Source organism: Acromyrmex echinatior, chromosome 15 (genome assembly GCF_024713525.1).
Source record: "Acromyrmex echinatior isolate Ae372 chromosome 15, ASM2471352v2, whole genome shotgun sequence".
Lineage (NCBI taxonomy): Eukaryota > Metazoa > Arthropoda > Insecta > Hymenoptera > Formicidae > Acromyrmex > Acromyrmex echinatior.
This window is the reverse complement of record NC_141866.1, coordinates 6,941,834-6,960,295: the sequence shown is the minus strand read 5'-3', so window position 1 is coordinate 6,960,295 and position 18,462 is coordinate 6,941,834. Positions and strand designations below refer to the sequence as shown.

General features: G+C 27.5%; 1 long non-coding RNA gene across 1 annotated transcript; it reads right to left on the bottom strand.

Moving 5' to 3' along the window:
* Positions 1–7,911: 7,911 nt before the first annotated feature.
* On the bottom strand, positions 7,912–13,495 carry LOC147907242 (uncharacterized). The gene is made up of 2 exons (XR_015547574.1): positions 9,840–13,495; positions 7,912–9,495 (listed from the first exon to the last, which is right to left on the bottom strand). It is a non-coding gene; the product is annotated as an uncharacterized LOC147907242 (long non-coding RNA).
* Positions 13,496–18,462: the final 4,967 nt, after the last annotated feature.

The following is an 18,462-nucleotide window of genomic DNA, read 5'->3' as shown; positions in this document are numbered from 1 at the left end:
CCCCACCGATCGATGCCTAACGAATCACGTGTGACGCCTCGTCCCGCCATTCGTTGCCAAGCAGCGTCATTGGCCGAGCTCCGTCGAACAGCTCTGTCGAGCAGCTCCGCGCCGGATGCTGGAGCTTTTGTTGCCGAGGAGATTTTCTCTCGCTCGCCCTCCCAACTTCTGATTATTTCCATTTTACATCAGACAAATAAGATATAATTTTAAAAAATTAATTAAATTTCAATCAATTTCAATTTTGAAACTTTAGTGGATATAGAGAATTATCTACTCGTTCGTTTATAAAAAGCGCGATAATATATATTATATTTAATTTTGATATATATATATATATATATATATATATATATATATATATATATAGTGTATATATATATATATTATCTATATTATTTTAATTGTAATCGTGATTAATTGCCTTTTCTAAAAAATGATGCGATTCAACGACTATTAGGCCTGTTATTTTTAAATAAACTTATTGTACGGTTCATATTTACTCTTTTTTCCTTTCTGAAAAAAGAATTGGAAGAAAAAAAAGAAAAATAAAGAAATTCAGCCAAAAAGAACAAACTTGTTGTAACTACTAACGTCATCTATCGATACCACAGAGAAACCTGAGAGAGAATATGAAAACTTTTTTCTTGTAACCGCGAATGCCACCGCACATTTCTGCCCTCTGAAGAAGTGGATGCAAACTATACAATAATATCCATTCTTTTTTCGGTGCTTCCGATGAAATTATATCGCTAAAATCGTTTAAATCTCTTAATTAATTTGACAGATTTATTTCAGCGATTTATTAATTATTTCCATCAGGAGCACTGCAAGAAGTGAATATTGTTGAAAATTATATATTTAAATTCACAATTCAATATGCGAAATTTGTTGAATTCTAACCACTAAGTTAAAATATGATACTAATTAAAATACAGTAATTTATAATTCTTGTATATATATATATATATATATATATATATATATATATATATATATATATATATGGATGCGTTCCAAATTACGCATGAAGCGTATGATGTATCGTTTTATCGTTCTTTATTATTTGATGAACAACAAGGACAAATGATGCATCATATGCGTAACGCACCTTGTGTCTACGATTCTGACGTACATATTTTAATTATTTCTAATTATATTGGGTCATCTAAAAAGTATCCGCGATTTTTAGATGACCCAATATAATGAAGTAATAATGCGGATTAAAAATGCGGAATAAGATGTAAATGATTGCAGAATTAAACGATTCAAAAGTAATAAAAGGCCACAATATGTCAATCTTTTGTTAAAAATATTGCGTACATTGCGCGGATTTTGTGTAACAAAAAGTTATTACAAACTAATTATTGCGTATTGTAATTTATTTCCTGAAGCTTCTAGGTATTGATCATGTAATCTTTTTCTCTAGGGCGGAAACGTGAAAAGTAAAAATTTTTTTTATGTGTACTTATGTATAGTTTTTATATTTTGTATATGTATTTTTATGTATGCATTTGTGTATGTGTACATACATACATGCATAAAAATTTTCATTTTTCACGTTTCCACTCTAGAGAGAAAGTTACATGATCGAGCGGTGCTTCAAATGGAAATAAATTGCTGAAATAAATAACTACTAAATAAATAACTAAAATCTATCAAATTAATATTCAAATTAATATTTCTCTCTGCCTGTATTTACAGTGAGATCTTATATTTAAGATCGTCTTAAATACAGTCTTAAGATGTTATGAATCAGATGTTAGAAAGCCGTATTTTAGTATCTTAGGATATTACTTAAGGTTTTAAAATAAAAATTGATTATGAATATCGGCCTTAATTGCATATTGGACACGATGAGAGATAAGCGAGCAATATCCAATAAAAACTTTGCTTTGTATCATCACGTGCAAAAAAGAAGAGCTTTCATGCAATTCAAAGCTAATATATAATAGATGCGTTCAGGGAGACACTATAGGGCTATTTATATCATTCTATCCTTGTTTTACATAATAACAATGAAGATAAAATGACAAAAGTAGCGCTAATAGCGGCTTCTTAAGCGCACCAAATGTAAGAAATTTATTTGTTAATACCTTTAAAATATCTAATTTTAAAACAAACTAACAAAGTCGTAGCTTATTTTGAGCTTGTAATTAGACTGACTTTAAATTAATACAATTAACATAACAATGTAAATACTATATAATTATCTAAATACAATTAATAAAATAATTTAAAAAAATATAAAATTACAAATGTGTCTTCTTATTTTTTGTAATCTGTGTTAAAACATTTGGACATTCGAATCTTACATGAATTGACACATTACCACTGATGGTTTATAAACATTTCATTATATGCGCTAATTGGTTCGTTAATTTAATAATGTATTTTTGCTTTACACAAGAAGGCTTTGTAAGCCGAAACGTGTAATTTTATATTTTTTAAATATTATTTTATTATAATTGTATTTAGATAATTATATAGTATTTACATTGTTAATTGTATTAATTTAAAGTCAGTCTAATTATAAGCTCGAAATAAGCCACGACTTTGTTAATTTGTTTTGAAAATGTACGAGCATTTTCACTTTAATATCTATTTTTAATTAGATTGTTGACATTTAAAAAAGTAACACATATATAGGTATTTAAATATGGGAATTCCTGAAACATGGACCAATCAATGCGCTACTTTATCATACTGCAATTTGCAATTTGGATAAAGTTGAAACTCTTCTAATTGTAAGCAAACCACATTTAATTTAAAATTGTAAAGAATATTTAAATGAATCAAAATGAATCAACCTCTGTAGAGGCTCTCCACCACCTCCGCCGATTTTATTGGCGGTCCTCTTTTCTTTGCAAGTATACTCACCCGTAAAAATGGCCTACTAATAAATTTAGTAGTCCGTTTTTACAGGTAAGTATATATTTTTAATTTAATTTTTATTTTTATGTCAAATTATTTTATCGTATTTTTCGCTAATTACATTATGATTAGCGAAATACGATAAAATAATTAGCAATCATATTGCATAACTTTTTTAATATTATCTTTTATTGTAATTCTTTATTCAATAATGCAATAATAATTGTTTACAGTACAATGTACAATTATAAATGCTGTTCGAAATATAATAAAAATTATATTATAGGAGCATAATTAACAAAATTAGTAATGCGAGATTGTAAACGTTGAAAATACATACAATAACACAAATTTTTCTAAACCAATATTTAATGAAATATTGAAAAAAGCGGAATGATATATTAACAACAATTAGATCATATTTACTATTAATTATTAACTTGCAATTATAAATGTTAATAATGTTTAAAATCATAATATAAAAAGTCATTAATATATTTATAACAACATTTTCATCGCGTTCAAGATCTCAATAATTTCATCATACCAAAGTCCCTCCGGTACGCTGATTAATATCCGATACAAAGAAGAACAATCTTCATAGTGAAGAGCAAACTTAATGTGTTCTGATTCTACGTCAAATTCACAAGATCCATTTACAAAGAAAAGTTAAACAATCCGTCAAATACCAATGATCTTGTTACAGGAAGATGTGAATCCCAAATCTTTCAGACTACTTACGATAGTAATAATTTTGGTAGCATGTCAATTACAATTACCATTTTTATTGCATCTTTAATATAATATTAAAATTCGCAAGAAAATATGTTCTGCCACACATTATTAAAAATCATCACTTAAAAATAAATGGATAGAATGATTTCCTTAAATAGTGGTTACGAAGGAATATATTTAATAATAATAAAATACACGCGTTATTATAATTTTTTATATGTGTGGGTACAAAAGTTTCTTGGGTACTAACTGTTCAAGATAAATCGATCTTGATAATAACGGGATTTTAAAGAACTATACTTTTATATCGACAAATTTATTATATAAAATTTAACAATTTTTATTTTACTGTATTATATAAAAATTTTAATTATTATTATCCCGTTAATATTAGGATATCCATTCGACTTATCTCGAATTTTTTGTACCCATACATTTTTAACTAAATTCATAATTACATCAAAAATCAAAATCTGTTAAATGTAATCTTATAATATCTGCATGTATTTTATCATAGAAAAGTATGTATATGTAAAAATTAATAATTAATAATGTTCTGGAAAGGCGGGATGTCCAATACCTAAAAATAATTTTAAAATAACAGTTAGAAAATTAAATATATACATTCGTAACCATATTTTTGTTAGGGGAAAAATTGAGTAAACTATTTGTATAAAATTTAAATTTATTTACTTAATAATTTGGAAATTTTTTTTAAACATAAATAATCATTATATCCATATTAATTACATAATACTAAATTTCTATTGTTATTAAGACAATACTAGTGGGAGAACATTTAATAAAATTAAGAAAGCGATAAAAATGTATACTAAAATATGCCACATTAACTTCGCGACTTGACTTCAAAATATAACAATATATAACAATTGTCACTGATTCACTGACAAAATTATTACTTCCAGTAACTACAAACAAGAAAACCCGGGATTAATTCCAATTCTATACAAGAATCTCTAACTAGACTTTGCGAATGAGAAGCGATGAGGAATAACTCTCCATGAGAGAAATAATTACGACTTTCCATCGCTACAAACTATATTCACTGGCATCTGACGCGAGGGACAATGATGAGGTCTTTGCATATAATAAATCAATCACTAAGATATACTTGTAATTCTAATCATGTTAAAAATATAAATGTCAAAAAGCAAACAAGAAGTTAACATTTAACCATTGCCTCGGTCAAAGCTCCAATCTATACTGACTTATTTAATAAATTTGTATATTAAATACAAAGAAAAATTGAAGATCATTCTAAACGCGAAATTTTTAATTAAAAGTCACTCAAAATTATTAATGACTTCTTTACGATATTTACGATAAAATCCAAATTTAAAGAAAGTTTTAAAATTAAATATTTATCAAATTCGTTAAATTAGTAACAATTTTTGTTGTCATATGTTTCGTCGATTCCATGTAATTTACATAAAGCAACAATAAATTTGATTTACTACGACAAGATAAATGCTACATGTATTGAATAGATATATAATAATATAACAATAAACGTTCCAATAAATTTTATGATTTATTAGTAATTATTGCGCAAATTACAAAAGTAAACATAATGGCATTTATCTGGACATAGTTTACATAAATTTTATATTATGTACCTAATACTATTATATATACATTTATTTATAACAAAATTAATTACAATGTTAACGCGTTACACGCTTTGTATATGTATAGAATTTTATAAGAAATTAAGTTTAATTTCAGGGGAGCTGAAAATTCAATGAAATTCAAAATTATATGTAATTTGGCTTTATTTTTATATTTGATAATTGGAACGGGATGCTGATAATTAAATAAAATTTAAAATTAATTAAAAATATTATTTAATTTTTAATCCCTTCTTTCCATTTATCAAGTATATACATATGATATCTATGTATTCCTACCTACATGTTACATAATTTATTAGTAAAATTTATTATGTAATATCTTTTAGTTTCATTATACTTATTTTTTATTTTTAAAATAAAATTTAATCACCCGACCGCGAAATTTATTGAAGTGTCATTTTATTTGTAATAATTTAATTTTTTAATTTAAAATGATTGTGTTTATTCCTACCTATCTATACTTATTGTCTCTACCCATCCATATTTTTATTGTCCTGCCTACCCGTATCTTCATTTATTCGTGTCTATTTGCGTATACCTATCTCCATCCGTGTATTCCTACCTACATTACTTCATAAATGTGCACTGTTATAATACATTAATGGTTGCGTTCAGAGAAAGTAGCTCTCAAATTTGCAAAATTCTTCAATTCGATTGGTTCTTGCTTTTGGTTCCTTATGGATTTAAATGTATGAACTAATCACATTGAAGAATATTATAATACAACAGTTGCAAAGCTGATTTCTCTGCTGAACACAACCAACGTTTTATCGCGTACTGATAAACTCAGCGGAAGTTGAGTAACTTAATCGCGATCATATTAATAATAAAGAAGCAATAAATAATTAAAGACTTTCAATCTTTAAAATACAAACAAATAAACAAACAGGGCTAATGAGAATTAGTGCGGATAATCAAGCGCAAGTTTTGTAGATTTCTTTAATCTATCAAACTTAAGCTTGATTATCCACGCTATCTCTCATTAGCCCTGTTGTTTGTTGATTTGTTTGTATTCTAAATAGTTCTCAAAAAATATAAAAACTCGCAATTTGCGAGCAAATTACCCTCCCGAATATTCAATTTACCTTTTACAAATTGAAATTGGTGTCACACACCAACGTACCTCTCAATGAGTAGAATATCTAAAATCGATACATAAAGACAACTTTACGATATCTTTAAGAATTCTTTTAGAATCATCTTTAAAATATTTCATAAAGAATTCTAAAAGATATTTTAAAATTATCTTATGCGTCGATTTTAGACATTCTGCTCATTGGGCTCGTAGAGATTCTCTTCTTTCTTCTGATCAGATTGGACTCACCTTTCGTTACTGACCAATATTCTGGCTTTATAAGCCAGATATCGGCAACAAGGAGAGACATACTCCTTTTTGCTGCCGACTACTGCCGACTGTATCGTCGGCAATAAGCGTAAGACTTTACGCTTCTGCATGATGCGCGAAACACGAACGCGTCGCGAAAAGGCCATCATATTAATAAAATTGATAAAATATTGATATAAACAATTATCATTAATAATAATAATAATTCTATTAACATACGAATAAACTTTGCGTTTATTTTCTATTCGCATTTATTCAAAATCAAAAATATAAATATGCGACTAAAAATAAATCTAAATTAAAAAATCTTCATGTCAATAACGTATTTATTTCAAAAGTCTCTAATATTACGAAACTACATTAAATTTCTTAATGTAAATTTTATAATGTATTCAATGGAACTTAATTTAAAAATAAATAACTAAAAATTATTAAATCGATTATCATCCGAGAAAATTCAAGGCCCATGTACGTATTTTTAACGATTCGAACGATTCGTTGCTGAATCTCATCTCAAAACATGCAGAGATGAAAAATTCAGATGAATGATGTAAGATCCGAAAGGGATATTTTTCCCACATATCAATAAATTCCTATCGTATTTTGTATATTATTAGAATTATTTTTGACTAATTTATTACTTCAAAATTAAGTCATGCAAAATTCTGAACGCCATTTTAAAATAGTTATAAAATAATATTCTTATATTTCTTGATAAAATGTATATTGGATCTTTCATCATGTTACTACTTTAATTGGTATAAAATCCAATTACTACATATGGATAAGTTACAAAATATTAGGCTGAAGTAAGTGCATTGAGATAAATAATAATAATTAATAAACGTAAAATGTCTTTTACAAAAAAGCGAGATTAAAATTATATGCTCTATATTAAAAAATTTTTGTTGTCATTTCATTAGTAAGTTGTATACAAAGAAGTATGAAACAATAGACGGAATTCCTTAGAAAACAGTTCATATTATACGTAAATATATAGGCATTGCTTTTTTGCACGAACTTCTATAAAACTTAATCCTGAATAAATATTTGAGGATAGGATAGATCGAAGATAGGAAAAATAATAAAATAACATTTATTAAACTGTAATAATCACTATAAAATGATATCCATAGACAATAATTTCATATTTTAATTATTATTTTATACAATCTTTATATTTTTTAAATTTCATATATTTCGGTATTTCATATATTTCAAAATTAAGAACATTTTATTCTTTTTCGTTTTAACTTCCAAGATGTTAATTATTTTATAATAATATAAAAAATGATAATCGAAAAATTCTATTTTTTACTGTACTTTTGAGATTAAATTACTTAATAAGCGTTCACGTTAACGCGTATGAATTTACAATTAGTACAAACAATTTGAGCTAAATTTAATAATAATTAGAAATAATTGAAAGTGAACAATAATCAATAAATATAACAAACGGCTCTCGATGGAAATAACAATACAAATATTCAAAATAAATAAGGACTATTAAGAGCCAAACACGACTCTAATTAATTAAGAGCTAAAGCGTTATTCAACGTTAATAGTTTCCTACTGAAGATGATCACATTAAAGATCGAAACGTATGGTTATTTTCAAATTTTTAATGTTTAATCTTTTAATTTTTAATGTCTTTAATGAAATTATACTGTTTCGGCAATAAGAATATCCAGTTCGTTTGGCTTTTTTCTCTTAACTTACAATCCTTATTTATTTTGAATATTTGTATTGTTAATTCAAAGTAAAAATTTTTTATGTGTTGATTATGCATAATTATGTATAAATATGTATGAAAAATATCCATAAATATGCATAATCATATATGAAATATATCCGTACATGTTCATATATCCCTCTTTCTTTTGTAAAATTACTTTTTAGTGTGATTGAAATAATAATAGTAATGTGAAAACATTAGAAATCAATAAAAGAATAATTTTTATACTATTTCTTTTAGAAAAAAAAAAATCAAATCTGAGGAAATGTATTTTTAATGTTTTCACATTACTATTATTATTTTTATTACACTAAAAAGTAATTTTATAAAAGGAAAAGAGATGTATGAACATGTATGGACGTATTTCGTATATGTATTTCCATACATGTTCGTACATCACTTTTTCTTTCGTAAAATTACTTTTTATTGTAATAGAAATAATAATAGTAATGTGAAAACATTAAAAATAATTAAGGGGTTAATTTTCGCATTGCTCGTTTCAGAAAAAAAAGTTTGGAAAAATGTAAAAAAAATTACTCATACACAATTATGCATAATTTTAATATATAATTATACACAAGTAATTTTTTTACATTTCTTCAAACTTGATTTTTTTCTAAAACAAAGAGTATAAAAATTTCCCTTTTAATTAATTTTAAAATGATTTCACATTACTATTATTATTTCAATCACACTAAAAAATTTTACAAAAGAAAGAGGGATGTATGAACATGTACGGACATATTTCATATATGATTATACATGTTTATGGATACTTATTCATATATATTTATACGTGCATATTTATACATTTATATATATTTATTCATGCATAAAGCATTTTTTACTGAGTACGTGTAACATGACATTATAAATTTCATAGTGCATGCACAATAAATTTCATATAATAAAAAGGTATTCAGGATTAAGTTTATCCTAATGTGTCATTACTTATCCATTTTAAGGCAACGGATGTATGGAATGCTATACATACAATTATCAGTATATTTTTAATAAATTGCATATGCATCTATAGGTACATAGTAATTAATAAAATTACCACACATCCGTTACCCCAATAAAAACATTAATTTATCACTCACCAATCCGATGAGCAACAGCGGAGTTATATCAGCAACGTCGCTACGATGATTCTGTAACAAAAAAGTATGAAATCCAAATTAAAACAAAGTAAAAAAATCAACTAATATTTCAAAAAATATTATTAAATACAAAGTTCTCTTGAAAATAAAATCATATAATATTCAAAATGTATAATTTTTATAAGCATCGATTTTTTTATATTATTCACCATTCAGTTATATTTATAAATATAATTATACATTTTCTTAAAATATGCATTTACAAAATTTCAAAATAATTTTAAAATAATCCTTTTTTTCAATCATTTTTTTAATCATTTTTTTAAATTATTAAAATAAAACAACTCAAAATTAAACAGAAGAAAGATTCTAATAAGCAAAAAAATGATATTTACCGCAAGGTTGCTCCGCCGGTGCCTGATGTCTCTCCCAGACCTCCTCCTCCTCTCAGAATCGGGTTGACATCCTCTCGCACAGGACACTCGCGTGAAACACTCGCGAATAATATACTACAAACGCGCGCGGACTAATCATTTATAAAAGTCTTTCGCGCGACACTGCGGCACTCCACGTTTACAAAACCCATGATAAGATTTCTATTTCGATCGGTGGAATCAACACCACACGTCGACGAGTACTTGCAAAACACACGATGAATGCCGAACAAGAATTAAGCCCCACACGAAAGAAGACGAAATCGATCGTATCGAGTCCGTCACCTCTGTTTTACGCAAAATCATGTTTAAAATTGACTCAGTCATACGCCCTAACTGCTAGTTCTAGTGGGACACAAGTGGTGCTGTACCTCGAGCGATTTCCAAGAGACTGGTAGACGTGACGAGCTCCTCTAATAAGAGTAAAGTTGGTACCATCACCGATTGTCTAACAATCTAGACAATTCAGGAATGGGATTCAACCCCTCGGCACGAAGCTAGTTTTTTTTAAAAAAACTACTAGAGCTAGGCTCTGACCAAGTCAGATTAAACGCGATTTAGGCTGGTAGATAATGACAGAGAAATGAGCGCCCTGATCCAGAGTTATACAACTCCTTTTTGGACGACTCACCAAGGCGGAATTCTATAACTCGTTATGTAATCGTTATGTATAACGACTGCATAACTCGAGTTATCGAATACAGGCCCAGAGAAGAATCCGAGTCGATCGATCGCTTCTTATAGCTAAGGGCCGAACTGTTGACCGACAGACAGAGCGCGTCCTCAATTAACCGACAGCAACAGTAGTTGCTAAACCGCGCGAACACGCACCACGAAGTGCGTGACATTACGCGGCCGGCATCACCTCGTGCCCGGAGCACTTGGCGTGAGAGCGTTGCAGTGACCGTAACCACCTCAGCAACGTCTCAATGAGAGTTCCGCTTTCCTGTCAAAACGTCGTAGATATGATTTCATCGCCAAAATAGAATTCTATCAAATGGGTTTTGTTGAATGTCCATTAGTCCGATAACTTTAACGCACTCCCGAAGCAAACGCGCGACGCGACGAACCGGCTGCGGTTCGTTCACTCTCAATTAAATCGGCGGACGAGGGTACGTTAGCTTTCCCATCGTTGGATTTTTATACGAAGAGAACGATTTTACTCAATATCTCAATAAAAATTTATCTAGACATATCATTCAGATAGATCCAAAAATTTTTACATAGATTTGAGAAAAACCGTTTTTTTCGTATAAATCCTCCGGGTACTGAGCCCTCTCACCACGTCAAGGTGTACCCATGAGAGGGAAGATATCATCTGAAAAATATAATATACAGCTATTATCAATATTACTATGCAATTGTAAGTTGACTTTTAGAAATGAATATTAAACACACGTCAATTCGTCACTATTGCGAAATAATTAAAAGGATAATTTTCACACTATTTGTCTTAGAAAAAATAAAGTTTTGTATCGGGAAGTAATTGTTAATTTGTAATAACATTATGTTACACAAAATCCGCGCAGTGTACACAACAAAAGAAAGATTGACGCCTTGTGACTTTTTGTTACTATTGAATATTATTAATCTTTATTTAATTGTAAATCATCAGAGAGAGCAATAAAAATTGAGATATATATATTGGGATGTCAGAAAAACTTTACGTGAGCAATTTTGTTAAAAATAAAACCACACCAATTTTTACTTCTTGCGCATTAGTTGATAGGAAACACTTGAAATTTAAACCCAAGTAACACAATTAAGTCAGGATAACGTCAAAATGACGTCAAAATGATGTCGTTTTGATGTCATTTTGAGGCGCACAAAAAATTTCACAAAATTAGAACTGATTTTTGGGTGTCAGAGATGGAGTCCCCCCTTAAAAAATTAATAAAAAATATATAGAAACCGAATATCTGTATAAAATGAAGAGCATAGAAATACTGCTAGAATTACCGAAAATTGTCGCTAAAACTGCTACAAGTAATCAACAAGACAATTTTTGACAAGTGTCATGCTAGACCAAATATTAAGATATTAATTGAAATTAATTAATTCTCTGAATAAAGCTCATGGGCGAGTAGACTAAATTGACAATGAGTCGAAAAGTTCTTTATCGTTACCAGATATCCTATATATTTCCTTGACAATTTAATTTGCGATATCGATAATACTTTCCTAGTTTGCTGAAAAATAATCGTACAATTATGAAAATATAATTTTTGTAAGCATTAAATTTTGAACCCATTATTTAATTAAAGATATAAGACAATTATGTATTTTCTAATATAATTATACTTTTTTTTACGAAATACATAATTCTAAAATAATTCTAAAATATATAATTCTAAAATAATTATGTATATTCTCTAAAGATCTTAATAAAAATTAATTTGTTGAAAAATAAATTGAAAAATAAATTGAAAAATAATCGTACAATTATGAAAATATAATTTTTGTAAGCATTGAATTTTGAACCCATTATTTAATTAAAGATATAAGACAATTATGTAAAATTGACAATTATCTAAAATAATTATACATTTTTTTATAAAATACATAATTCTAAAATAATTCTAAAATAATTATGTATATTCTCTAAAGATCTCAGTAAAAATAAATTTGTATAAAATTTTAAAGTATTGTTTAAATTTCAAAATTCAATGCTTACAAAAATTATATTTTCATAATTGTATGATTATTTTTCAGCAAACTGCATGCGTTCATATAGCAACTATTTTCTTAGTCAAAATAAATTTGTATAAAATTTTAAAGTATTATTTAAATTTTATACAAATTTATTTTTGCTAACATCTTTAGAGAAAATATATAATTATTTTAGAAAAAATATATAATTATTTTATCTCTCTAAATTTTAAATAACTCTCCTTTTATCTAAATTATGTAAAAGGAGAATTATTTAAAAATTATTTCTGTAACAAATAAATTAAAATCCAAATTAAAATTGAGTAAAAAAATAACTCATAATCATTACTTTAAAAAATAATTGCTATACGAACGCATGCAGTTTGCTGCAAAATAATCGTACAATTATGAAAATATAATTTATGTAAGCATTAAATTTTGAACCCATTATTTAATTATAGATATATGACAATTATATATTTTCTAATATAATTATACATTTTTTTACAAAATACATAATTCTAAAATAATTCTAAAATATATAATTCTAAAATAATTATGTATATCCTCTAAAGATCTTAATAAAAATTAATTTGTTGAAAAATAAATTGAAAAATAAATTGAAAAATAATCGTACAATTATGAAAATATAATTTTTGTAAGCATTGAATCCATTATTTAATTAAAGACATAAGACAATTATGTAAAATTGACAATTATCTAAAATAATTAAACATTTTTTTATAAAATACATAATTCTAAAATAATTCTAAAATAATTATGTATATTCTCTAAAGATCTCAGTAAAAATAAATTTATATAAAATTTTAAAGTATTGTTTAAATTTCAAAATTCAATGATTACAAAAATTATATTTTCATAATTGTATGATTATTTTTCAGCAAACTGCATGCGTTCATATAGCAACTATTTTCTTAGTCAAAATAAATTTGTATAAAATTTTAAAGTATTATTTAAATTTTATACAAATTTATTTTTGCTAACATCTTTAGAAAAAATATATAATTATTTTAGAAAAAATATATAATTATTTTATCTCTCTAAATTTTAAATAACTCTCCTTTTATCTAAATTATGTAAAAGGAGAATTATTTAAAAATTATTTCTGTAACAAATAAATTAAAATTCAAATTAAAATTGAGTAAAAAAATAACTCATAATCATTGCTTTAAAAAATAATTGCTATACGAACGCATGCAATTTGCTGCAAAATAATCGTACAATTATGAAAATATAATTTATGTAAGCATTGAATTTTGAACTCATCATTTAATTAGATATAACACAATTATGTATTATCTAAAATAATTATACATTTTTTATAAAAAAAATATATAATTATATAAAATAATTCTAAAATAATTATATATATTCTCTAAAGATCTTAGTAAAAATAAATTTGTATAAAATTTTAAAGTATTATTTAAATTTTATACAAATTTATTTTTTCTAAAATTTTCTTTAGAGAATATATATAATTGTTTTAGAAAAAATATATTACTTTATCTAAAAATTTTTAATAACTCTCCTTTTATCTAAAATCTAAATTATCTAAAAAGAGAGTTACTTAAAAATTTTATACAAATTTATTTTAACTAAGATCTTCTTTAAAATATATATAATTATTTTAGAGAATACATATAATTACCTTAGAGAATGTATAATTATTTTATATATATACAGAATTACTTTATATAATTATTTTATAGAATATAGAATTATTTAAATCATTTTATTTAACAATGATTTAAAAATAATCATTTTTAAATCATTGTCAAATAAAAAACTATAAATTTAAAATCTAGCGAAAAAAGATTAATTTTACACAAATAAAAAATAATATTTACCGCCAGGTTGCTCCACCACAGTGCCCGATGTCTCTCCCAGACCTCCACCTCCTCTCAGAATGTGCACAAGACACTCGCGTAAAACACTCGCGGATACATTGTAATCGCGCGCGGACTATAACTTGAGTCCAATAACTAGAACGGCATTCTCGAAACGCGCGACGCGACGAACCGGCTGCGGTTCGTTCATTTTCAAGTAAATCGGCGACGTTAGCTTCCCCGTTGGATTTTTACACGAAGAGAACGATTTTACTCAATATCTAAAAATTTATCTAGATACATACATTCAGACATATCCGAAAATTTTTAGATATTTGAGAAAAATCATTCTTTTCGTGTAAAATATCCTCTGGGTATTGAGCCCCCTCGCCACGTCACGGTGTACCCGTGAGTGGGAAGATAATCTGAAAAATGTAATAAATAGCTATATTACTATGCTATTACTATGCAATCGGTTAACTTTTAGAAACGAATATCACGTCTGCAATTCGTTATTATTGCGAAATAAAGTCAAAGTAGATAAAAGGGCTGAATCTTTTATTTATACATAGATAATGTCTGTAAGATATGATTAGAATCTATAAAATAGGCTAGAGATTAATAAAAGGGAGAAATGTTTCTTTTATTAATTGTTTCAAAGTTACGGTAAATTTTTTAACGGATCGTAACGAAAGATGCACAAAAACAAAAATTAATTAAATTATTAAACTGTATTAATTGTATTGAAAGCAGGAATTGCGACTTTTTTGCATGAGAGTATTCATATCAACGTTGCTTTTCTATGACTCGTGTGATACCGTTCGTGCAAACAAGTAACCGTGTCGCATACTGCTCCTTTTCACATTTCTTTTTGAAACATATAATAATCGCAAAAAGTGCTATGTATAATACGAAATGTTGTATTTTATGAATATTCACATAATACGATTACTAGTATGAATAATTATTCATACTAGTATAATACAACGTTTCGTATTGTATTAGACATTTTTCGCGAAAAAGATTTCAAAAAGTAATGTGAAAAGAAGCCGCGACACAGCTACGTTGTTTGTACGAGTTTCGGTAAGGGAATAATAACTGCGCGATAACTAGGCGTAAACATGACGCGCCGTTCCGTGCCACCTCGTACCATCCCCAACCGAAGGTCACGCGCCAACCGTCTAACCGTCGAAATACTAACATTAACGCCTCTTACAAAATCTGTAAAATAATCTATTCGTTACGTTTTAATATTCTTCGATGAATATTACGCGATGCTTTATTATACGATTTACGTTTTATTTTTTGAATTCGTTACGCGCACAACTCTATATCTTAGGCCGGTATTCACAGTCAAAGTATTCATTTTCAAGTAGTCATTTTCAAGACCATCTTAAGTATAATTTTAAGAAGTCACGAATCAGAGGGCCGTATTAATGTCTTAAGACATTACTTAAGACAGTCTCGAAATAAGAACGGACTGTGAATATCGTCCTTGGATATCTAATTTATATATCTGTAAATGTATAATACGAATTATATTTATAACATTATTATATTTAGTCCTGTTTCATAATTTAAAAAATGTTTGCGTTTATCTTTACTTAAAGAATGTATATTATTAATCTTATTATTAGAGTCTTTATTTGAACGTAAATTATCAAAGAGAATAATAAAGATTGAGATATAATTCTGAGTACACACCTTAGTTTCGAGCAATATTACTATTTGAGCATCCTTATGTAATTAATTATCAGTTCGCGTTCGTGAATATCTAATTTTCGTAGATAGTAGAATGCGGAGCGACTCACGCCACACGTCCATCTCGCCGCGAAGTCGCCGAGCGAATGCCGAAGTGATGACGATCGACCACCGCACCTTGCCCCCCTACGCCTTCGCTCCGCGTCCTACCGCTTTTCGTCGCCAGTGACCCCCTTCCCCTACCGAGCTTTTCGCCAGATGTTTTTAGATTACACCCAACTATCGCGTATTCAAACGACGAAAAATATTCAACGATTTATATAATTATATTTTTCATATTTTACATGATTTTGACAAACGGATATCGCCGTACATTTCGCGTTTTGCTTTGTGGCATCTCGGGCACAATCCTATATTATTTGCATGGTTCTCTTAAACGAATTAGTAATTATTCGCGTGAGATGTTTTTGATATATTTAATAATTCTCAATTTTCATAATTCTTTTTAATGATCCATACTTCAATAAAGATTGATAAAATATTCTATATATGTTCTTTATATAAAGATAAATGCAAATTTTCTTAATATCGTGAAACAATTTGTTGCCGAATACAGCTTTAGCTAAGAGTACTAAACATCTTGTTAATCATTATTTAATTTTTCAGTTAATAAATTAATTTAAGACACTACTGTAACGCCGATCATGGCTCGATAAAATAACGTACGAATTATTTAAAATAAAAAATAGAAAATAAGTTTCAGAAACTTATTTAAAATATAAAATCGAATATGTGCAAAAAGAAGGTGCAAAAAGCTTGTTTAAAGTAAAAGATATAAAACAGTTTCCGGAAACTTATATAAAATATTAAATAAGAATTAAGTCTGAAGTGTAGTTATTTAAAATAATGAATTAATACTAAATAACGCTTTTAATTTCTTTATTTAAATTACATACTTTAATTTTCGTCGCTTTTGCAAGTAAATAAAAATTATTAAACGGTTCTTACGGACATTTTGACATCTTTAGAAAGTATTTGTAAAGTTGTACATGTATAACAAATTGTACATAAATTGTTATAACTAACAGTTACAGTAGCGTTACAGTAGTGTCTTAAATTAATTTATTAACTGAAAAATTAAATAATGATTAACAAGATGTTTAGTACTCTTAGCTAAAGCTGTACTGTTCGGCACAAATTGTTTCACGATATTAAGAAAATTTGCATTTATCTTTATATAAAGAACATATATAGAATATTTTATCAATCTTTATTGAAGTATGGATCATTAAAAAGAATTATGAAAATTGAGAATTATTAAATATATCAAAAATATCTCACGCGAATAGTTACTAATTCATTTAAGAGAACCATGCAAATAATATAGGATTGTGCCCGAGATGCCACAAAGCAAAACGCGAAATGTACGGCGATATCCGTTTGTCAAAATCATGTAAAATATGAAAAATATAATTATATAAATCGTTGAATATTTTTCGTCGTTTGAATACGCGATAGTTGAGTGTAATCTAAAAACATCTGGCGAAAAGCTCGGTAGGGGAAGGGGGTCACTGGCGACGAAAAGCGGTAGGACGCGGAGCGAAGGCGTAGGGGGGCAAGGTGCGGTGGTCGATCGTCATCACTTCGGCATTCGCTCGGCGACTTCGCGGCGAGATGGACGTGTGGCGTGAATCGCTCCGCATTAATCTACTTAGATATTCACGAACGCGAACTGATAATTAATTACATAAGGATGCTCAAATAGTAATATTGCTCGAAATTAAGGTGTGTACTCAGAATTATATCTCAATCTTTATTATTCTCTTTGATAATTTACGTTCAAATAAAGACTAATAATAAGATTAATAATATACATTCTTTAAGTAAAGATAAACGCAAACATTTTTTAAATTATGAAACAGGACTAAATATAATAATGTTATAAATATAATTCGTATTATACATTTACAGATATATAAATTAGATATCCAAGGACGATATTCACAGTCCGTTCTTATTTCGAGACTGTCTTAAGTAATGTCTTAAGACATTAATACGGCCCTCTGATTCGTGACTTCTTAAAATTATACTTAAGATGGTCTTGAAAATGACTACTTGAAAATGAATACTTTGACTGTGAATATCGGCCTAAGATATAGAGTTGTGCGCGTAACGAATCCAAAAAATAAAACGTAAATCGTATAATAAAGCATCGCGTAATATTCATCGAAGAATATTAAAACGTAACGAATAGATTATTTTACAGATTTTGTAAGAGGCGTTAATGTTAGTATTTCGACGGTTAGACGGTTGGCGCGTGACCTTCGGTTGGGGATGGTACGAGGTGGCACGGAACGGCGCGTCATGTTTACGCCTAGTTATCGCGC